Raw genomic sequence first — 21,921 nt, 5'->3', positions numbered from 1 at the left:
GGCAATGACATACATATCTAATGTATTACTTGAACTATTGAATTTTTTTTACCTGAGTTACCCAGTGAAACAGTCAGCAACAATGACAATAAGTCACTGTTAATGTCAGAGACTCAGAACTCAGTTCTCAGGACCCTCTTCTCTTCTGTCTTCATTTATCCCCTCTGTGGCCACAGCCCATCTCCTGGCACTGCTTGCTGTTTATATGCAGAAGACCCCCAAGTTTATATCCCCAGCTCAGAACTCACTTTGGAATTACAGACTCATAGTCAACTGCCTCTGATGTCTCTACGTAAAAGTCTACGAGACAATGAATTCTTAGCAAATCCAACTTCTGCTCTGTTTCCAAAATGTGCTCCCCTGTAGACTCCCTCATCTTTGTCAGTGGTGACTCCGACCTTCCAGTTGCTCTGGCCAAAAACGTAGGTTCATCCTTGACCCTTTCTTCTCTTTCCCTTACATGCTGCATTCAACCAGTGAGGAAGGACTGCTGACTTTGCTTCCGCAGCTCTCCAGAAACGCTTCTCAGCAGCTGTCCTTCTCCTGCCTGGGTCTGAGCCCCTACAATGCTTCACCTGGATTGCTACAAGGGACTTCTCGCCACCTCCTGTGGTCTGCTCTTGTCCCTACCACCTCGTCGCAACCCCACAGTCAAAATAATTCTTCCAACACACAGGTGGGGTTATGATGTCATGCCTCTGTTCAAACCCTTGCCATGGCTCTTCTTTGGAGATAGTAATAAAAGCCTCAGTGGGTACAAGATTCCATAGGACCCTTCAGGGTTTGACTCTCCACAGCCTGTACCTGTTCTCACTTCCTGCAACTCCTCACTAAACTTCATGGTCTTACCTGAAGTTTTCAGAATGATAAAATGATACTGTTCCTGCCCAGTGCCTTTTGCATTGACTACTACCTTTTCCTGGAAATATTCCCATGGCCAGTTCCTTCCCTTTCATCGTCTATGCTCAAAGTGTTTTTTACAATGAAGCCTTTCCTAAATTCCTCTTTAAATTGCACCCCTCAGCCTCACATTCTCCACTACTTTACCTTATAGTCTTTTTTCCTCACAACTGTCTAGTATATCATTAGCTCATTTATTATTTTGTGAGTATTACTGACTTTATCTCAGTCCTTCTTTTCCGTGAAAGATTCCCAGTGCAGGGATCATTGTCTGTTTTATTCTGATGTATCCCAGGCACCTAGAACAGTGCAGACATATAAAAGATGCTTAGTAGGTATTTCTTGAATGAATGAAATCTTATAGGTATATAAAGTCAAATAAATTCTATAACAATAACAACAACAACAAAAAAACCTCATTCCTTAAGGTGCTCAGTAAACTAAGGGAGGGAGAGGAAACCCAAATGAAAGACTACAAGGGTTCAAACCCACAGAGCATCTCATTAAACAAAAAGCACTAAGAGCCCTGAAATAATAGGGGCAGCATCTAGAAAAAATATGTTCAGGAATGACCATACACAGTATTTAACTCACTGCTCTCATTTGCAGATGATGAAGGCTTACTCTGGCCAGACAGCAGCTAGTTCCCTGAGAACACCTTTTATGTGGCCCAATGCAAATGCTACTAGAGGCAGTGGCTGAGCAGCCTTCTTCCTCTCTGGCTGTCCTACCTCTGAGCCTTTGTCCAAGCTGTTCCTTCTGCTTAGACACCTGTTTTAGTCCATTGTCACTGCTATAAAGACATACCTGAGACTGGGTAATTTATAAAGAAAGGAGATTTAATTGACTCACAGTTCTGCATGGCTGTAGAGGCCTCAGAAAACTTACAATCATGGTGGAAGGGGAAGTAGGCACGTCTTACATGGCAGCAGGCAAGAGAGAGGTGTAAGCTAAGGGGGAAGAGCCCCTTATAAAACCATCACATCTTGTGAGAACTCACTCACTATCATGAGAACAGCATGGGGGAAACTGCCCCCATGATCCAATTACCTCTCTCCCTTGACATGTGGGGATTACAATTTGAGATGAGATTTGGGTGGGGACACAGAGCCAAACCATATCATTATCCTCTCTCTCTCTCTCTCTCTCCCTTATTTAGCCAACTCCAGTTTACCTTTGGGTCTTGGTGTGCAGACCACCCCTCTAGGGATCCTTTCCTAACCTCTTTCTCTCCCACGGGACGGCTTCCTCTGCTCTGTTGCTCCTGTAGCTCCTTCTTTTCACTCTGTCCTCAGACTGGCTTTTGAAAGCTTTCTTCCTGACCACTCTGTGCATTCCTGAGGGCAAGGAAGCTCTTTGTCCCATTCCCAGTCACAATCCTGATACCCAGCAGCCACAGAATGTTTGTGGGATGAATACCATCAACCACACCCTGGAACAGGCTACATGAGCAATTATCACTGACAAAGAACCTGGAACTTGACATTGACAGGGCTTGGATTTCCCAAGCAGACGGTCTCCCTGCACCTCTGTACCAAATACCTTTTATCCATAGAGGAATGACTCATAAGAAATACTTTTCAGAAGAGAAAGAAGGAGTATAGAAATTACTATCCTCTCACTTTCCATGATTATTTATTTATTTGCCACATGTCGAGAGCTTGATGGGATACACAATTACAAAAGAATTTTCCTGCTGATAAAGAACTCAGAGCCTGGTTGGGAGGAAAGATAGTACAACATATTTAAAATACTGAAACAAATCTTTTTAGAGAGCTGTTTTAAAGAGGCTATGACAACACTATGCTTGGGCATGGAAGGCTCCCAAGACTGCCTTAAAGAGCAGGTTGGAGATAAATAAAGTAAGACTGCAGGACTGAAGCAGAGTGGCAAAGTGTGGCCTGTGGGCCCAACCAGACCCACTGCCACTGCCTGTTTTTGTGTGACATGGAATCTAAATATGGTCTTATATATTTAAATGGTGGCGAGAGGGAGAGAAATATTTCATGACATATGAAAATCATATGAAATTTGAAGTTCAGCATCCATAAATAAAGTTTTATTGGAACACAGCCATGTGTATTCATTTATGTCCAACAACAGGGTAGTGTAACAGAACCTTTATCGTTCAATTGCCAAAAATATTTGCTATTTGTCCCTTTACGTAGAAGTTTTCTGACCCCTGAGCTAGAGAAAACAGCATGTGCAAAGGCCCAACTGCAAGCTGTTTGGTTTGATTGGAGTGAGATGTGTGTGAGCCTGTGTGTGTGTGTGTGTGCCGTGCATGTGCAAAGCAGGGTGGGATATGTAAGGATATAAATTTTCTTTTAAAAGGCATGATGCAATCTTGAATAGATTTTTGTTATTTGTTTGTTTGTTTGTTTTGAGACAGAGACTATTGCCGAGGTTGGAGTGCAATGGCACGATCTTGGCTCATTGCAACCTCTGCCTCTCATGTTCAAGCGATTCTCCTGCCTCAATCTCCCAAGTAGCTGGGTTTACAGGCATGAGCCACCACATCTGGCTAATTAATTTTGTATTTAATAGAGATGGGGTTTCACCGTGTTGGTCAGGCTGGTCTTCAACTCCTGACCTTAGGTGATTTGCCTGCCTCCCCCTCCCAAAATGCTGGGATTACAGGTGTGAGCCACTGTGCCTGGCCTCATAGATTTTGGATGCCATGCCAAAAGCCTCTACCTCTGTTCTGTAGGCTGTGGGGAGCTAACTTACAGATTTAAGCAGAGGAGTAACCCTCTTAGACCTAGGTGTTACCCAGCTAGCCTTTTGGTAATTTGTGTATTTGTGGCCTGGTGGGAAGAAATTGTGAGACTTCAGCCAACTTGATCATTAATCCTGTTACTGCCATTAAATTATTCCACTGTTTATAACTCTACCCAGACTGCACCCAACTATGGCACTTATTCTTTCCTCTGTTTTTCTCCAGAAATACTTTGAAAACTGATACCTTATTCATGAGGATTAACTTGCTCTTGTTAAGACAATATACCTACGTATGTGTATATATACATGTTTTCTTTCTACATGTATATATCTATCATCTATATCTATCTGTAGAGAGTCTTTTAGGGTTTTCATGGGGAAAATGCTTCATTTAAGTTATAATACAGTCGTGATTCACCATCTTTTGTTTGTGTTTGTTTATTTTTAGAGCAATTTTCCAAGAGTACCTCCAACCTATTATTCTGGAACAATTTCCCTCAGAGCTTTTTTTGACTTCAAAGAAGTCTACTTGTAGATGGATGGCAGGAGAAATAAGCCCCAGATGTGGATGTTATCAGCACCCACATGTTCCCATCTCTGGAAATGTTCACATTTTAAAATTGCAGAGTTAGCAGGCTCTGGTCACCTTTTTGGGGCACTCTTTGAGGGGTATCATTCAACTATTAATTTTATACTTCAAAGAGATTTCAGTTTATGAATGCAGCTGCAGAACGTTGAAAATATTATCCCCACCACTGTGGTCTCCTCCAGTTTTGTCTTTAAAATAACAAAGTCAACCTGTGGTTAGAAATAGTAAAGGCAGTAGCATTTCTAGATACAGAAGGCCGTCTATATACCATGTTTCTTCTAAGAACAGGCTTCCCCTTGCTTTTAAGTTGTATTTATAAGACTTGACTTTGCTCTCGTTCAGTGAACTGTTCATGTCGATGAGGAAAAATAGGTATCAGTGTCTTTGACAGATATAAAATATGGAGGAAAATATATTACCGTTTTCCCTTCATATTCGTTATGAGTTACACTGGTTTGGAGGAAATAGAAGGTCAAGCTTTCAAATATTCTTTTTGTTGCTTTTGCTAATAATTTTTTCTCTACGTCCTTTATCTTTTGCTTACTTCAAAATGACAGTTATTAATGAAATAGCTATAATTTAAGAGGCATTGAATACCATTTTTAAAAAAGTTATATGTATTATTAAAGTTGTATGAAAACATTAAATGCTATATAAATGATGATATTCTATTTTGTTCATTAGCATCAAATAATGAATTGTAGTCACTGTTCACATTAATTAATGGATATTTTCTAGAATAGGTCTCTGAGGGGCTCAAGGACCTTAGACATTTTGTTACCATTGCCTCCAAAATGTCACGCTTCCAATATGTGCCCTCGTGTTGTAGTTATGTTAGTTTCCTTTCCCCTCGGTCTGAAAAAGCAGTGTGGTCACCTGACCTTGAATAATAACAAAACATTGGGAACATATAGATGGGATAATGGTAAAAATACATGGCTTTTGTTTTTTTTTTTTTTTGAGACATGGTCTCCTTTTGTCACCCAGGCTGGAGTGCAGGGACATGATCATAATCAATCCACCTGCCTCAGCCTCTTGAGTAGCTGGATCTACAGGTGTGTGCCACCATGCCTGACTAACTTTTGTATTTTTTTTTTCTTTTGTGGAGACATAGTTTCTCCATGTCACCTAGGCTCATGGTATTTTAATAATTTTAAAGTTCATATTTATAGTAATTATCAATTAGGAATAAAACAGAAATGATGAAATACAAAAGGGTAGTATTGATAAATTTAATAGTTAAGATCCTTTCTGTAAATTAAACAAAATCTAATTCAGATTGGCTTAAGCAAAAAGGGGATCCACTGGCTCATTTGACTGTGAGCTGCGTGGTCTGGGTGCAGGGGCTCAGAAGACATCATCAGCTTTCAGCCTTTGTTTCTACTTCCCAGGCCTTGATTTCACTTCTGTGGTCACAACATGGCAGCATCTAGATTCTAAAGCAGGTCACATATTTTATCTTTCTCACTGGAAAGAGAACAAGGGTCTCCTTCCTGGTACTCCCTCTCAAAACTCCCACAGCATGCAGTGCTCCTGTCATGGAAGGTGGCATGCTGGAGCGGGGGCTTGGGGCTGGGCTGCATGCTCCATAGTGAGCCAGGCAGACAGCCACTGGGGGGAAGTGGCCTGGGGGTGGTGCACTGGGGGATTCCTAGAGAGGAATCTGGGTGCAGCTGCTAGAAGACAGCTCTGGATATACAGACTAGGCACGTACTTAGAAGATTTTTGACAACCTCTGATTCAAGGCTCACCTTGAAGGGAGTGACAAGGTTTAGGACATTCTATTCCCAAACAGGGCACCTTGTCCATATGAGGAAACAGCACAAACAGGAAGCCCACCTTCTTCTTGCCCTTTGTTACTGAAGCATTGCCCATAAGACCCTTATTCCGTAGGAGTCCTCTCCCGTCTACACCTGGAGGAAAGGAGATGGAGATGCCAAGGAGACTGATATGGTTTGGATCTGTGTCCCCACCCAAATCTCACGTTGAATTGTAATCCCCAGTGCTGGAGGTGGGGGCTGGTGGGAGGTGATTACATCATGGGGGTCATTTCTAATGGTTCAGCACCATCCCCCTTGGTTGCAATATTGAGTTCTAATGAGATCTAGTCATTTAAAAGCATGTAGCACCTGCCTCTTCTCTCTCTTCCTCGTGCCCTGGCCATGTAAGATGTACATGCTTCCCCTTCACCTGCCGCCATGATTTTAAGTTTCCTGAGGCCTCTGCAGTAACAGAAGCCCGTATGCTTCCTGTATGGCCCGGAGAACAGTGAGCCAATTAAACCTCTTTTCTTTACACATTTACCAGTCTCAGGTTTCTTTGTTTGTTATTTTTTAATAGCAGTGCCAGAATGGACTGATACAAAGACTCTAAACAAATAGTTTATTACAGTTAGCTCATATCCCCCTCTGTCTAATTCTACTTCTGCATGACTGTCGTCTTACTCCAACCTAAGCAGAAACATACACAGGTTGCCCTGTTTCTTTCGAGTCTTCATTTCTAAAGGCTGCCACATCTGTAAAATTTAGATTAAATCAATGTGTTATGCTTTTCCCTATTAATCTGTATTTTATTATAAAGGCCTCAGCCATGAACCTTGAGATGGGTGAGAAAAATACTATTTCTCTCCTACAGTAGCAAAGAGTGATGTTGGTGCGCTCAAATCATTCTTCTTAAGGAAAGTTAGTACTTACCATTTGCCTCCTCAATCCAAAGAGAGGGCATGGGGGATTCCCCCAGCTCTCTGCTTACTGAGCAGGACTCCAAAGGAGCCACTTACGTCTTAGGAGACATTGTGGAGTGGTGTTGAAGCCCTGCCGGTCACAGAGTGAAGAGCTGGGCCTGAGACTGTGCAGTCACACACTGCTCCACACCCAGACGGCCACACCTCATTTAATGGTGTGTTGTCACCACCTAGAAATTCTTAATAGTGTTTGAACAAGAGGCCCTGTAATTTTATTTTGCAGTGGGCCTTACAAGTCATGCAGCCTGTCCCATTGAAGGCCATAGCTACATTGGGAGCTAGAAGAACAGAGGTGAGCCCTGGGGAAGGCACCAGCTGGAGGGTCACTGTCACAGTGACCCCATCTGGAAGCACACACTTACTGATAGCAGAAAGAGCTTGGAGGGGTGTCACTGATACAGAACCTGAGCGGTATGTTAAGTGGCAGCCAGAGAAAGAATTTTGACATCATTAAAGGAACATAATGGGACACCTGCATTGAGGTAGTATCTCCAGATAACTCATAAATGCATCCCAAGACAAAAAGAGTTATCCTGGAAGAACCCCAAAGTTCAGAGAGTAAAGTCCAGAGAGCATAGAAGTTTTCTATCCACTCCCCTCTCCTTCTTCCCCAAGCCCACTCCAACCCGGGAAGAGCCAGAAGGCCGCCCAGTGGGGATAGGGTAACGTGAGAAAAGGAGAAGTCTTTGAAAGGAAGAAGCTTTCGCTTACAAGAGGCAAATGGAAAGTTTCCCTTTCACCCTGAGGAGGTTTGCTAGAAAATCAACTCACCAAGGGCAGATTAATGGGAGAAGAACCACAGAAATTTATTTGATCATAGTTTTGGGTGACAGGAGCATTCAGAATGAAGAAGCTACCTCCCATTGGGGTGCAGAAGCTTATAAACCATCTTGAAGTTACAGAATGAATGGGGGCTTGGATCTTGGCCAAACAGGTTGTAGGAGAGGGGAGAAGAGGAATTCTGTTGAGGGGCAATATGTAATCCCTAGGGAGAATTTGATGGGTTTGAAGAACCTACGATGGTCTGAATCAAAGTCTGTTGGGCCCACAGAGTGAACAATGGTTTGTGACACAAGTCTGTTCAAGTTCAAGAGACTTCAGTCTTCTTACGTGTGAAATTAGTTCAGTTAATGAAAACTTACGGAGAGGACCAGAGGTAATTTTTTCTTCTTTGGCAGGTCTGGACTTTAGGCAGATAAGGGAGCTTCAGAGAATGACTTCATCCTATGCTTTGGGAGAGGTGGTTGGGGATGAGGGAAGGTCAGAGAGACCTTGAGGCTTCTTTGTCAGTTCAGCATGTATGAAGCACCATACTTTGGCAGTATTGGTTTCCCAGCCCCAATACACTGTAGGTCTCCACAAAGCAGGCCCAAGGGATGGGAGGGAGGGGGAGGGAAACAAGAACTCCAAGCGAAATTCAGGATTTTGACAGTTGCATTGGTTGGACAATAAAATTGCTGAACCTGGGCTATTAAAAATGACGGGAGGACTTCGCTTATCTAAGCAGAAATGCCATGTGACCTGTTGGAGCAGCCACCTAAGGATCAAAGTCTGCAGAGACAGGTTTCAAATGGACAGTTACGAGAGAGGGGAGCCTCATTGTTTCCTCCTTGTCACCAATGGAATCTCACCCTCTCAACTTAACACACAAGACTGCAGAAGATCTTTTCTTGTAAATCATAGCAGTAATTTTACACAGAAGGTATCTTTCTTGAACTTATTTTTGAAACAATAAGGATATTGAAAGCTTTCTGAAAGTTTTGTTAACTTTATGAAATAAATTGCATGTTAGTTAATATCAGGAAAAATATTTTATGAAGATGTCACTTCTGAAAAACCCCATGCATGGTGATCAGTGGTGTTGGATAGTGAAGGAAAACCCACCAGGCTTGGGACTAAAACTAGAGCAATATCTCCATTTGGCCATAATTGAATCTCAGTTGTGGTAGCTTAGCCTATATCAAGGTCATACTGATGTTGTTAAAGAGAGGAAGTTAAATGCACTAACCAGAAAGTCTCAGAGTACACTCAAAGTAGGTTAAGGTTGTGTCAGAAACTAATAATAAGGAAATTCACAGTTTAAGCTGATCTCCCATCCATGGACTCAAAGGACCATATAAAGGAAGTGGTTTAAAAGACACCCTGTGGTGTCTAGGTATTGGAAGTCAGCCTTAACTATAAATTCCTTGTTTTCATTAGCTTGGGTTACAACAAGCTGAGCATTTTCTGAATGACCTCTTAGGTAACGGAACTGCCTTTTTTTTTTTTCGTGTAAGTTCCATAGTAAAAGAACTTCTGTAATCAGTAATCACACATTTTATTCCTATTTTATATACTTTCACAGTGAAAGACAAACTTATTCATGATCTCATAATTACCTATCTTGTCCTGTATAACAATCCGTTCTTTGTATCACAAAACATTCTTCTAGGGATTTAGTCAAACCGGGTAAGCAGGTTTTCCTGTAGAAAAACCCAATTCAAACAGTAGCTCACAAATGGAATCTCAAGTATTTATTTTCACATATGAGTAGGTAAACATCAAATACATAACCAGCAACATTTTTTTTGAACATTCAAAGGTAGCATTAAATTCGTGTCTGAGAATAAGACAAAATACCTCAGGTATTTAGTGATCAGTCAAAACAGGGAAACACAGTGATGTAAATCTCATGACAGAACCCAATGACCGGAGACTGCAGTCCATTTTGACGGCAACCTTGAGGTTTACCTGTGGTCAATAGGGCTGGAGGCTTTGGCTCCATCATATTAAAAAGCAATCCAACTGACTCTTTCAAAGATTAGTGTGTGAATATTATTGAATTCATTTATTGACTAAATTACATGCTTCCTTTAATGACTTCAGTCAGTATGACATTTCTTTCCATTTTGCCTTCATTGGCGTCAATGAAACTGAGAAAGAAATGCACCCTGTGTTAAAATACTATAATTTATTTATTTTTATTTTTATTTTTTTTACTATTAAAGTGGGGGAAAAAAGGACATTTTATTAGTTAGATAAAAGGTAAAAGTTTAGGGTAATTCTGCAGCTCCTTTAACCATAAAATAACATTAGATCAATGTCATTAAATGCTAGTATAACTCTTATCGCAAAGCCTCTTCTAAGTAAACAATCCCTCCAGGATATCGGTTTTCTGTAGCAATGTGCCTAGAAAAAAACCCTTAGTTTCTATGCCAAGAATAAAATTCTAGCTCTCAAATATTTGCATAGGTAAACATTTCCAAATTCATATTCTATACACATGCTAAACCTCTTGGTGTTTATACATGCTTTTGTGATTAGTCTTCAAACTTTTTGTTGGCCAGATATGTAAAACCCAGAACTAGAAGTTGGGTATTAGAAGAAAGAATAAAAATAGCAATAAGGAAAATTTTGTTCATTATTAGCACTTAAAATTATGCTTAGCTCTAAGAAGGAGTTATAAAATACTGAAGACCCCAGGTAGAAGTATTTGTAATTTAAATTTTACCTGTTTTTAGGTTTGTACCTCAAATTTGTCAGGATATCTTAATTTGGGAATAGGGGAGTCACTGGCTAAGACATAAGGTAAAAGGTATACCATCTTTTCCTTTTCTCTCCAGTTGAGGCAAACTCAACTAGAATTTTTGATGTGACATGAAGTCTAAGACATCACAGGCCAATCAGTGGATGTGCCTGTGATAGGTTAAAAATGAAGGCATGTAGACATACTTAATTATATATATTTCACCCTAAGATGTTCAAATTCTAAATATTGGGGAAATATAAGAACTTTCTAAAAAGGTGCAATTTAGCTGTAGCAAATAAAAGGATTGTTTCTAAGGTCCATATTACTTCAGTGCTTGTGAATTTCACTACACAAATAATTTATAGGAAACTTACCTTAATAATTACCTTGAAAAGAAGTCATAAATATCAGTCATTTCAAAGATTGAATCAATTGTTTTCCATGATCCCAGAGAGTTGCAATTATCATACATTTTCTACTTCTTTCTCAAATGTTATTTTTTGGTTCTCTGTACTTATAGCCCATTAACTTAGTCACCCAAGATACAAACTAGCTTTAGTACTTCTCTCTGACCCTTGGGGGATCTTCAGAGGAATCGGACAAGTATGAGAGAGAAGCCAGGCAGCTTTGTGTTGATGCTGTCACTGATTTTTCCACTGTGCATTCTTCAAAAATCTCCCTTTTGATAGAAAAAACAGTTATTTCATTCTCTGTCATTCTTTAACATATAGTGGGAGACATGGCTGATTCATTTTTTTTTAAATCAAATATTGATTGAACACTTACTCTGTGCCAGGTATTTTGTTAATTCCATGAACCCAAATAAAGAGAATACGCTCACCCTGAAAGAGCTTATAGTATATTTATATCTTAGTCTGTTTGGGATGCTGTAACAAAACACCATAAATTGGGTGGCTTATAAACAATAGGAATTTATTTGTTATAGTTCTTGAGGCTGGGAACTCCAAAATCAAGGTGCCAGCAGATTTAGTGTCTGGCAAGGGCCTGCTTCCTGGTTTATAGAAAGTGCATTCTAGGCGAGTCCTTAGGGCCTGGTGTAAGGGACAAGGAGCTTTCTGAGGACTCTGTCCTCATGACCTAATCACCGCTTAATACCATCACCTTTAGGGTTAGAATTCCAACCTATAAATTTCGGGGAGACACAGGTATTCAGAGAGTAGAAATTTATAAATGTTAATATGTGTCACATTCACGCATTGTTATGCATACTTTTAGATATGACCTTCACCAGGTAACTTACTATCTTTATAAAGAAGACTCTTAATATTTTGATTTGCTTTTACACTTAACATAATAGATATTGCCAGATAAGTAAGTTAACTCATGGTACGTTGTTTAGTTCCAAGATCTGGGCTTCGGTGCAGAAGATAAAGATACAACTCTTATCAATTGGGGAAGTAATGATGTTCTAGAGAAAAAGAATAGCAGAAAAAGAGAGAAGTATAGAAACCCTGAACAATCAAAGAGGTGTGTGAAAGGGATGCAACTGTATTTTAAGGGAATTGAAACTTATTTGTCACTGGCAAGAAAATAAATTGGCACCCCCATTTTTTAATATATCTCTTAAAAGTCAATCAGCACCTATTGACACCTGTCAACCCTTTTAAGTTTTCTTCTAATAGGAGTTAGCTCAGTCACAAACTCAGTGGGCATCTATTGATTTAGTGTCTTTGAAAATGAAAGTTTAAATTGGTGTGTTGGGGAATCGGTGTTGAGAGGCATGTGAGATGGTTGCTTCTATATCTAAAATAAAGCCCTGCACTTCAGGAGATTCATGTTGGCCTCCTTTAAGGGAAAGAGCATTCTTTGGCACAACTCCATGTAAAGTTGGTTCACTATTCCAATGACTTTACTTATTTATTTATTTTAATTGTGGGTTTGGTGTAGATTTAGGTCATTGATGTTTTGTTTTATTTTATTATTTTATTTTTAGACAGAGTCTCACTCTATTGCCCAGGCTGGAGTGAAATGGCAGTATCTCAGCTCACTGAAACCTCTACCTCCCGAGTTCAAGTGATTCTCATGCCTCAGCCTCCCAAGCAGCTGGAAGTATAGACTCGTGCCACCATACCAGACTAATTTTTGTATTTTTAGTAGAAATGAAGTTTCGCCTTGTTGACCAGGCCAGTCTTGAACTCCTGGCCTCAACTTACCCACCTCAGCCTCCCAAATGCTGGGATTATAGGTGTGAGCCACAACGCCCGGCCAATATTCCAGTGACTTCAATAGGAGCCTGTTAGGATCTATAAGGTATAAGTCCGCTGTTTTAGGAGAACAGCAGTTGTCTCAGGAATTAAACACTTAGCCCCAATTTTCTAATTTAGCTATTCAGAAAATGTTGTGGTTTAAATGTATGTGTCCCTCCAAAATTCAAAATGTGGAACTTAACCCCTAAGGTGATGATACTGAGAGGTGAGACCCTTGAAAGGTGGTTAAGCAATGAAAGTCCTACCCTGATGAGTGGGATTATAAAAGCCTTATGAAAGAGTTTGAGGGAGTGAGTTTTTCCCTTTTAGGTCTTTCCACCAACTGAGGACACAGCATTCATCTCGATTGAATGATGCAACAACCAGGCATCGCATCCAGAGATGCCAGAGAGCCAGCCCTGAACAGAAATGGAATTGCTGGAGCCTTGATCCTGGACTTCCTAGGCTCCAGGACTGTTAGAAATAAATTTGTATTATTTATACATTACCTAGCCTAAAGTAATTTGCTATAGCAAAAGAGATGGACTAAGACGGAAAATAATGACAATAATAGGCTGTGTGCGGTGGCTTGCACCTGTAATCCCAGCACTTTGGGAGGTTAAGGCGGGTGGATCACCTGAGGTCGGAGGAGTTCAAGACTGGCCTGACCAACATGGCAAAACCCTGTCTCTACTAAAAATACAAAAATTAGCTAGACATGGTGGTGGGTGTCTGTAATTCCAGCTACTTGGGAGGCTGAGGCAGGAGAATCGCTTGAACCTGGGAGGCAGAGTGAGCCAAGATCGTGCTATTGCACTCCAGTCTGGGAGACAGAGTGAGACTCCATCCCAAATAATAATAATAATAATAATAGAAATAATATATCTCATTATTATTGAGATCTTATAATATGTTGGGTATTAGAAGAGAGCCTTTACAAACATTATTTGAATATTCAAACAGTCATGAATGGTGGGTAAAATCATTCTTATTTTAAAAATTAGGAGCCTGAATTTTGGAAAGATCAAGGAATCTGGGACTCTACAGATTGAAAGTGCCAAAATTGGTGTTACAATCAAAATGTGTCTCTAAAACCTGTGTCTTCACTATCATTCCATGTTGCCAATGAGGAGACGGACTTTATACTATAAACTACGTAGCTGGACATTTTTAGACATCGAGTTTGTTCCCCTATTTCTGATATTTTCTTATGTATTGAGTAAACTTCAATAGCAATAATGAACTATTTAATAGCTTTAGATGAGCTTCTCTGTATTGATAGCAGAAAGACCCGCAGTGTCTTGAGTCACAGGGTGATCATGCTTTATTGCAATGTTATTCATGGTAGTACTTAGAGATTTTGCTAGTTGACTCATATCTAGGAAATGTGGGGGCAAGCTAAGGGTAGATCAATTTGTTTCTCATGGAATTGTCAAGACAAAAGGTCATCTGAGGGAGCAGAGGTGAAACTCCTGAGCAAAGACTTGAGTCTGTTTATTTGCTGCTCTAATACGTTTGCCAAATACTTTGTCCTGAGTGTATGATTTCTTGATGATAACTTGTGAACTGCTGTAAAATGCTTTCAGAGCCACAGATAAAAAGAATTGTGTCAGGACTGAACTGATAATGCAGTTTCTATGTTTGAAGTTATAAACACTTTTATTTTTTATATTATTGTCCTTCCCTGATATTTTAGGGACTAAATTTTGTCACAGTTGCCTTTGAATGATGTTTACTATGAATTGATGTATTAGTTATCAAGTTTTTATAGCCACATAAAAATTCCCATTTACTCAAGAGAGGGACTGTATATAAATCAGAAGTGAATACAATAATGGTCTTAGTGGCTATAATTTATTAGTATTATGACTTTAATTAACTTGTTCATAATAATGAATATGTGACTTACTCATGGTTCTGCCTGACAGATATATTAGTCAGTGCTTGCTCACCTTGAGCATGTTCGATAAACATCAACAATCCCAATTCAGTGAACTCCAGTATTCCCATATTCATGAAAAAATAAACTTACATGCAAAACAACTTTCAGTTAAGTTTTTCCATGATGTGTAAGACAATCATATTAGAGATTGCTATATGGTTTGTAGTGTGACTTCCTCCTCCCAACTTTTATTGTGCTGATTTAAAATACAATAAAATTGATTCATTTTAAGCATGCATATACATGCAGAGTTTGATACATTTTGGCGATTGATACAGTCAGTTAATCATCACCACAACAAACACATGGAACATTTCCATTATCCTAAAAAGTTTCTCCTGCCCTCGCCTCAGGGAACCACTGATATGCTTTCTGTCACCACTAATCTCTGTTTTTTAGAATTTCATGTAAATGAAATTAGATGATATATAGCCTGTATTATTCAGGGTTCTTAGAGAATTAAGACAAAATGAGAGTTAAGACATGTATGTGTGTGTGTATACATATATACACACATACGTGCATATGTATATATATATGTGCATATGTATATTTTAAGGAATGGAGTTATTTGATGGTGCCTGGCAAGTCTGAAATCCGCAGTGTAGACCAACAGGCTGGACATTCTGGCAGGAGTTCATGGTACAGTGTACTTTTGAAACCAAAGGCAGGTGGAAGCAGAATTCCTGCTTTTTTGGAGGACCTCATTCTTTTCTCTTAAGGCCTTCAAATGGTTGGCTGACCCTTCCCACATTATGGGTGGTAATCTTCTTCATTCTAAGTCTACTGATTTAAATGTGAATCATATCTAAAAAGAATTTTTCACAGAAACATTTAGATGGGTGTTTGACCAAACAACCATGCACCGTAGCCTAGTCAAGTTGACACATGAAATTACCTAGCACACAACCTTTCTGTGTTCAATTTCATTCACTTTAGTGTAATGTTTAGGATCTTCATTTATGCTATTGCATGTATTATTAGCCCTTTATCCCTTTATATTGTTGAGTTGCATTCCATAGTGTGACTATCTCACGCTGATCTATCCACTTAACCAGTTGATGAGTGTTCGGGTTTTTTCTAGTTTTTGTCTCATATGGGAAATGCTTCTATGAACTATGACACTCAGATGACTTCTAATATGACTTTTTGACTCACATTAAAGTATTATCAATTTTACTCTATATACTGCTACATACAAATGGCTAATGTTTATATGGGGCGACTTCAAAAAGTTTGTGGAAAATGTGTATTATGAAAAAACTGTGCATGGATTTCAATTTTTTTGCACCAAAATAAACTTGTTCTAAGTTAATTAACAGCAGAAACAATAGCCAACATCACAGACATCTCAATTGTTTTCGCTTACGCAATTCTGAATGAAAATTAAAGTTGAACAAACTTTCCATTTGACGGGTGCCAAAACCATTATGCCTAGATCAACTGCAGACAAGAGCAGGGCTTTCAGTGGAAATTTTAAACAAGCGGGATCAAGGTCCTGATGCATTTCTTTAAAGAACTGTAACAGAAGATGAAACATGGCTTTACCAGTACAATCCTGAAGACAAAGAGCAATAAAAGGAATGGCTACTGAGAGGTAGAAGTGGGCCCATCAAAGCAAGATCAAACTGGTCAAGAGCAAAGGTCATGGCAACATTTTTTTGGGACGCTCAAAGCATTTTGCTTGTCGACTTTCTGGAGGGCCAAAGAAAGATGACAACTTCTTATTATGAGAGTGTTTTGAGAAGGTCAGCCAAAGCTTTAGCAGAAAAATGCCTGAGAAAGCTTCACCAAAGAGTCTTTTTTCCATCGAGACAATGCTCCTGCTCATTCCTCTCACCCACCAAGGGCCATTTTGCAGGAGTTTCCATGGGAAATCATTAGGCATTCATTTTACAGTCCTGATTTGGCTCCTTCTGACTTCTTTTTGTTTCTTAATCTTAAAAAAAATCTGTGAAGGACAACCAGTTTTCTTCAGGTAATAATGTAACTAAAACTGCATTGACATGGTTAAATTCCCAAGATCCTCAGTTCTTTAGGGATGGACTAAATGGCTGGTGTCAGCACTTACACAAGTGTCTTGAACTTGATGGAGCATATGTTGAGTTTATATTTTATATTTTAATCTTTTAATTTCATTTTTCATGAACTTTTTGAAGCCCCTTTGAGTGGCCCTTCAGAGTTTACAGAGTGTATTTGATTTTTCCCTCATTAAATTTCCACCATTAAATTATTCTGATAATAGATATGCAAAACAGTGCTTTACCAAAGTTTTAATATATACTACCTCATTTATTATTACAACAATTCCAAGATTTAAGTATTTTAGTTCCATTTTGCAGATGAAAAAGTTGAAATTTAAGAATATGTAGGGACTTGCCAAAGGCAACTACAGTAGAAAGCGAAGGAATGAAATTCAGACCGGGATGTTCTGACTCCAAGCCCAAGTGACCCTGTTCACCAGTGACAATCAAGGGCACACCCAGAAAATGGTAAGATTGGAATAAAACGTTGGAAAGAGTCATGGTTAATGCCCAATCAATCTAAAAATATTTTCTAATTGAGAAAAAACAGTCTTTACCAATCAGGCCACATTTTAGTATTAAAAAAATTCAATAAGTGATTTCTTGGAAAGGAATTAAAATGAAACGGTTGCCTTCCCCATATAATGTTGGAATAATTAGCCTTCTCCCTCAAGAACACTCTGTGTTTTCTTAAAATGATACACAGATTGTCCCCGACTTAACATGGTTTGACTTATGATGGTTCGACTTAATGATTTTCCGACTTTATGATGGGGCCAAAGCGATACGCATTTAGTATGTCTTCAATTGCAATGGGGTCGTGTTCTGACAAACCCATTATATACTGAATATATTGTACGTTGAAACCAATATACAATGTTTTAGCTTACAATGTATTTATCAGATATGACCCTATTGTAAGTTGAGGGGCATCTATAAATAAATCATGAAGAAATTGCTGGTGTATAGTGTTACTTCATGTAGGGCAGTTAATGCCTTCAGTTATCCCTGCAGTTCTGTCAGATGATCTGCCTAAGAAAGTTCCTGACCCTTGACATTACTGCAGTCTGTTCATTATAAACAGTTTCTTGCTGGTACTGGAGGAGTTTCTGAATGTTGCTATTGCTTGGTGATATTGCTGAATGTTGACACTCACTGATATGTTGTTATTTGCTGATACTGGAGGAGTTCCTGAATGTTGATATTGCTGGGTGAAGATCTGGGGCAGACTTTTAATGTCTCAACATAATTTAATATTTGCATGATTTCATTTCATGGCTTGAAAATTCAGACTATTCAATCAAGAAATGCTTATTGAGCATCTACTGCATAGTATGTTATCATCAGAAACACTCATCTCTTATGTACCTATATGTTTTGTAAACTAATTTTTGATGGCATTTAATATTTAACAGAATTGCAAGATAATATGTGAGAAGATATAAATGATGAAATATTTGTTCTATTTTGACAGATGTTGCATGTACTATGTTCTAGGCATCAATCTTCTTTAAGGTAGGTGCTCATATCTCCATTTTACAAATAGGGAAAAGTGAGGCTCACTACAATGAAAAACTTTGTGCCAGATGACACAGCTCATACATGGCTGAGTTGTTATTAGATTTTATGTCTGACTCCAAAATTAGTCCTATAATGTAGGATTCAGGCAACTTTTTCTGTAAAGTGCCTGATAGTAAATATTCTGGGCTTTATTGTCTGTAAGTCAAAATAAAGGCTATTGTATAGGTACTGATGTATCATAGTGTCTCTGTCACAGTTACTCAGCTTTGTGCTTGTAGCATGAAAGCAGTCATAGACGGCATGGAAAGGAGTGGGGCAGCCATGCTTCAGTAAAATTTCGTTTATAAAAACAGGGAGATGTGGCCTGTGGACTACAGTTTGCCTCCCCCTACTCTAAACTATACTGCTCCCTTTAATGGGGAAGGGAGGTGTCTTTTAGCATTTTAAAGTTATTGGATAAGTGGAAGATTTTAACGTGGTCCATTTGGAAAGTTAAATGCAACTTTAATAAAATGACATTGAATAAAATTTTGTGTTAGTGTCTCCTGTTTGTGGAGTGTGAGAAGATGGGCAAATCGTCATCTTAGATAATGTGGGCAGGCCTAAGATCACAGAATGCTGAGTTAGCTGAACACAAGGAAGAAAAATTAAAACATGGAAATAAAAGTTAGGTCATGTAATAACTTTTAATTTTCTGAAAAAGACACTATTCCGGTCTCTGTCCATATGAATGTCCAGTTTGTGTTTTTATTCTGTGAGCACTTCATCATACCAATTGTATTACCTTCTTATTGCTGCTGTTGTACATTATCACACACTTAGTGGCTTAAAAAATGCAAACTTATTGTCTTACAGTTCTTGTATTAGTCTGTTCTCATGTTGCTAATAAAGACATATCTGAGACTGGGTAATTTATAAAGGAAAGAAGTTTAATTGATTCACAGTTCTACATGGCTGAGGAGGCCTCACAATCATGGTAGAAGGTGAATGAGGAGCAAAGTCACATCTTACACGGCAGCAGGCAAGCGAAAGACCATGTGCAGGGGAACTCCCCTTTATAAAACCATCAGATCTCCTGAGACTTATTCACTATCATGAGAACAGCATGGAAAAGACCCACCCTCACGATTCAGTTACCTCCCACTGGGTCCCTCCCATGACACGTGGGAATTATGGGAGCTACAATTCAAGATGTGGCTGGGGACACAGCCAAACCATATCAGTTCCGGAACTCAGAAGTCTCCGTGGACTAAGAACAAGGTGTCAGCAGGGCTGTGCTTTCTCTGGAGGCTCCAGGAAGACACTGTTTCCTTGCCTTTTCTGGCATCACAGGCCGCCCGCATCCCTTAGCTCATGGCCCCTTCCTCTCATCACCCCAACCGCTGCTTCCATTGTCACAGCTCCCCTGACTTTGATCTCTTGCCTTCTTTTTAAAGAACCTTTGTGATGACATTGGGTTCACCTGGGTAATAGAGGCTATTCTTCCTTTCTCAAAATTCTTCCCTTAATTCCATCTGCAAAGTCTCTTCTTCCTGTAAGAACATATCCAAGGGTTCTGTGGCTTAGGCTGCCTTTGGGGGAGCATTATTCTGTCTACGCCAACCATGATGAGTGGTAGGGTGGGGAGAGACCATCTGAACGGGCCTGTTCCTGCAGAGGAATATTGGACTGTCTGGTTTGGGGAGCCTTCTCAATAAGCAATCCTGTCAACTTTGACCTGTAATTTTACCCCAGAAATAAGTGTTAGCATCCCCCTGCTGAGCATATATGAAGTGACAGTCATACTGTCTTCATTTGAGTTTGTAAGTTTACCAGTATGCTGGCTGGCTTGCTCCTTGTGTCTTTTAGCCAAGTAATTTGTAGCATTCAAAACGTACTATTGTTAAGGAAATGATTTAAAGATGATTCACATGTTGATGGTATTTAGCACCTACTGAAAGGGTTTGTGAAATTTTCTTGCTTGCAGAGTTGCATGGAAATATGCAAAGGCTCCCTTATAAATAGATTTATATAAAAATGCCCAATGTTATTACGGCTGTAGAACCAAACATTGCAAGTGGTATTTATTTGCCAATTGGATGGTTGATGAACACTGCAGTGCTGGTTTATAGATTAGTTCTTTCAGAATTTTGTGAAGAGCACCAGTGAAGGATATTCTTGCTGTGAAAACAACCAGCTGATGATGCTACCCTGGTTTACACCAGAGGACTTTGAAGCAAACGGAATAATATTCTTTGCACAGGCCCATTTAGATGAACTGAAAACAAATAGTGAGCTGGACTCTAATTCCAAAGGCTTCCCAGGAGAAATTCCAGGGACTCTGTGCGAAATAACTATCCACACAGTGCTCTGTTGAGCTTCAAAAAGAGTTGGCATGTGTAAGCATCTCACCACCACACTGAGGGATTCACAAAGTAATGAACACTGTATTCTATATGATAACGTAGAGATTGCTTCTCTGAAACGTGTTGGCTGGACTGAGATTAGTATGGAGTTGAAGTTAGATCTCATGGTTGGATCTGAGAGCCAGATTGGTCTCCTCAATACATTGCAATAATATCTTGTGGCTATGTCTTTGGCTGTAGAAGATGTGAGTAGTGGAATCATATTTTTGAAAGCATCAAACTTTGGCTATTTCCGTGTGTCGTTAATCACTGGCAGTATACCTGGGTTGATGAGTAACACTCTAACTGTAAAATTGCTTCATAGAAGGGTATTCCCCAACGTAAACACCAGGAAGCAGGATTGAAGTTAGACTGAAAAGTTGGCTGATGGTAAGGCTATGAAATGCTGAAACTAGTTATTGAAGAAGATGGTGAAGTCTTCTCTGCAGGTCTTCAATCATGGCTTAGGTGTTGTCTTGCCTGAAGACAAATTATATTTGTAATGTGTTGAATTTGCATATTATAATTTTGGGACCATCTTTAAGAAAGTTCTTAAGATACTCTTTGGGGCAAAATAGATCTATGCGGACCTAGTGATAGTAATACAACTGTATTCCTTCTCTCTGAATAGCCAGTCATAATTCAGAGGTGAGATGCTTCACCTCTGTCCTTGGTTTGAGGGGCCGTAAGAAAAAAATCAAGTCTGTTCTAGACCTTTTCAAGGGCTCTGGTTAACAGGTATTACATTTATAGCTGAGGAGCAAGGAAATTCAGAAATTCCTCCAGGTTTGGACTCTGTTCTGGGATCCATTCTTACCTGACATTAAACTGAGGAGTCCTTGGGCGCTCAGGACAGAAGCGTTATTGGTCCTGCTGAGATCCAAGCTCTGTGGCTTATAGAAAAGTTGTAGTCTACCAAAGAACAACGGAATCCCAAGCTTTTCAACCCATATTGGAAAGTATATGCAAGATAATCTAGGAATGTCAGTCCTGCAGCAAGGAACTTGTTATTGAGCCTTAAACATACTGACTTACGGAATGTTATCCCAGAAGGAGGGAACAGTTTCTCCTGAGGGAAGGGGTCCTAAATGGGTGATTGTCTCTCAGAAAAGAAAAGAGTGCCTGTGTTTGTGGGTGCATTGACCTCTTTCTTCAGTGATTGCTGCCTCTTTGGGCCTTCCTTTTGCTCGTTTCAGCAGAATAGGCAGCTGTTTGTTTCTGAGGGCTTCACTGTCAGTGGAGACCATAATGTGTTTCTCATAGCCACGTGCTGTTTCATGTTCTCATTGATGTTTGAACAGAGCCAAAGAAGGCATGCTTACATTTGTGGGTTGCACAAAGCAGGGAGGTGCTAATCCAGTGGATGGCTAAATCTGAAGGTG

General features: G+C 39.6%; 1 long non-coding RNA gene across 2 annotated transcripts in view; it reads left to right on the top strand.

The window, feature by feature from the left end:
• The window catches only part of LOC126940633 (uncharacterized), a 127,957-nt gene that overhangs the window by 76,801 nt on the left and 29,235 nt on the right, over window positions 1–21,921 (top strand). The window contains exon 4 of one of the 2 annotated variants that reach the window (XR_007720843.1): window positions 18,109–18,149. The exons of the other annotated variant lie outside the window; for it this stretch is intronic. This is a non-coding gene — a long non-coding RNA (uncharacterized LOC126940633). The remainder of the gene's footprint in view (window positions 1–18,108; window positions 18,150–21,921) is intronic. 2 annotated transcript variants of the gene reach the window in all.

Source organism: Macaca thibetana, chromosome 17 (assembly GCF_024542745.1).
Source record: "Macaca thibetana thibetana isolate TM-01 chromosome 17, ASM2454274v1, whole genome shotgun sequence".
Classification (NCBI taxonomy): Eukaryota; Metazoa; Chordata; class Mammalia; order Primates; family Cercopithecidae; genus Macaca; species Macaca thibetana.
This window is presented reverse-complemented; position numbering and strand designations above follow the sequence as displayed.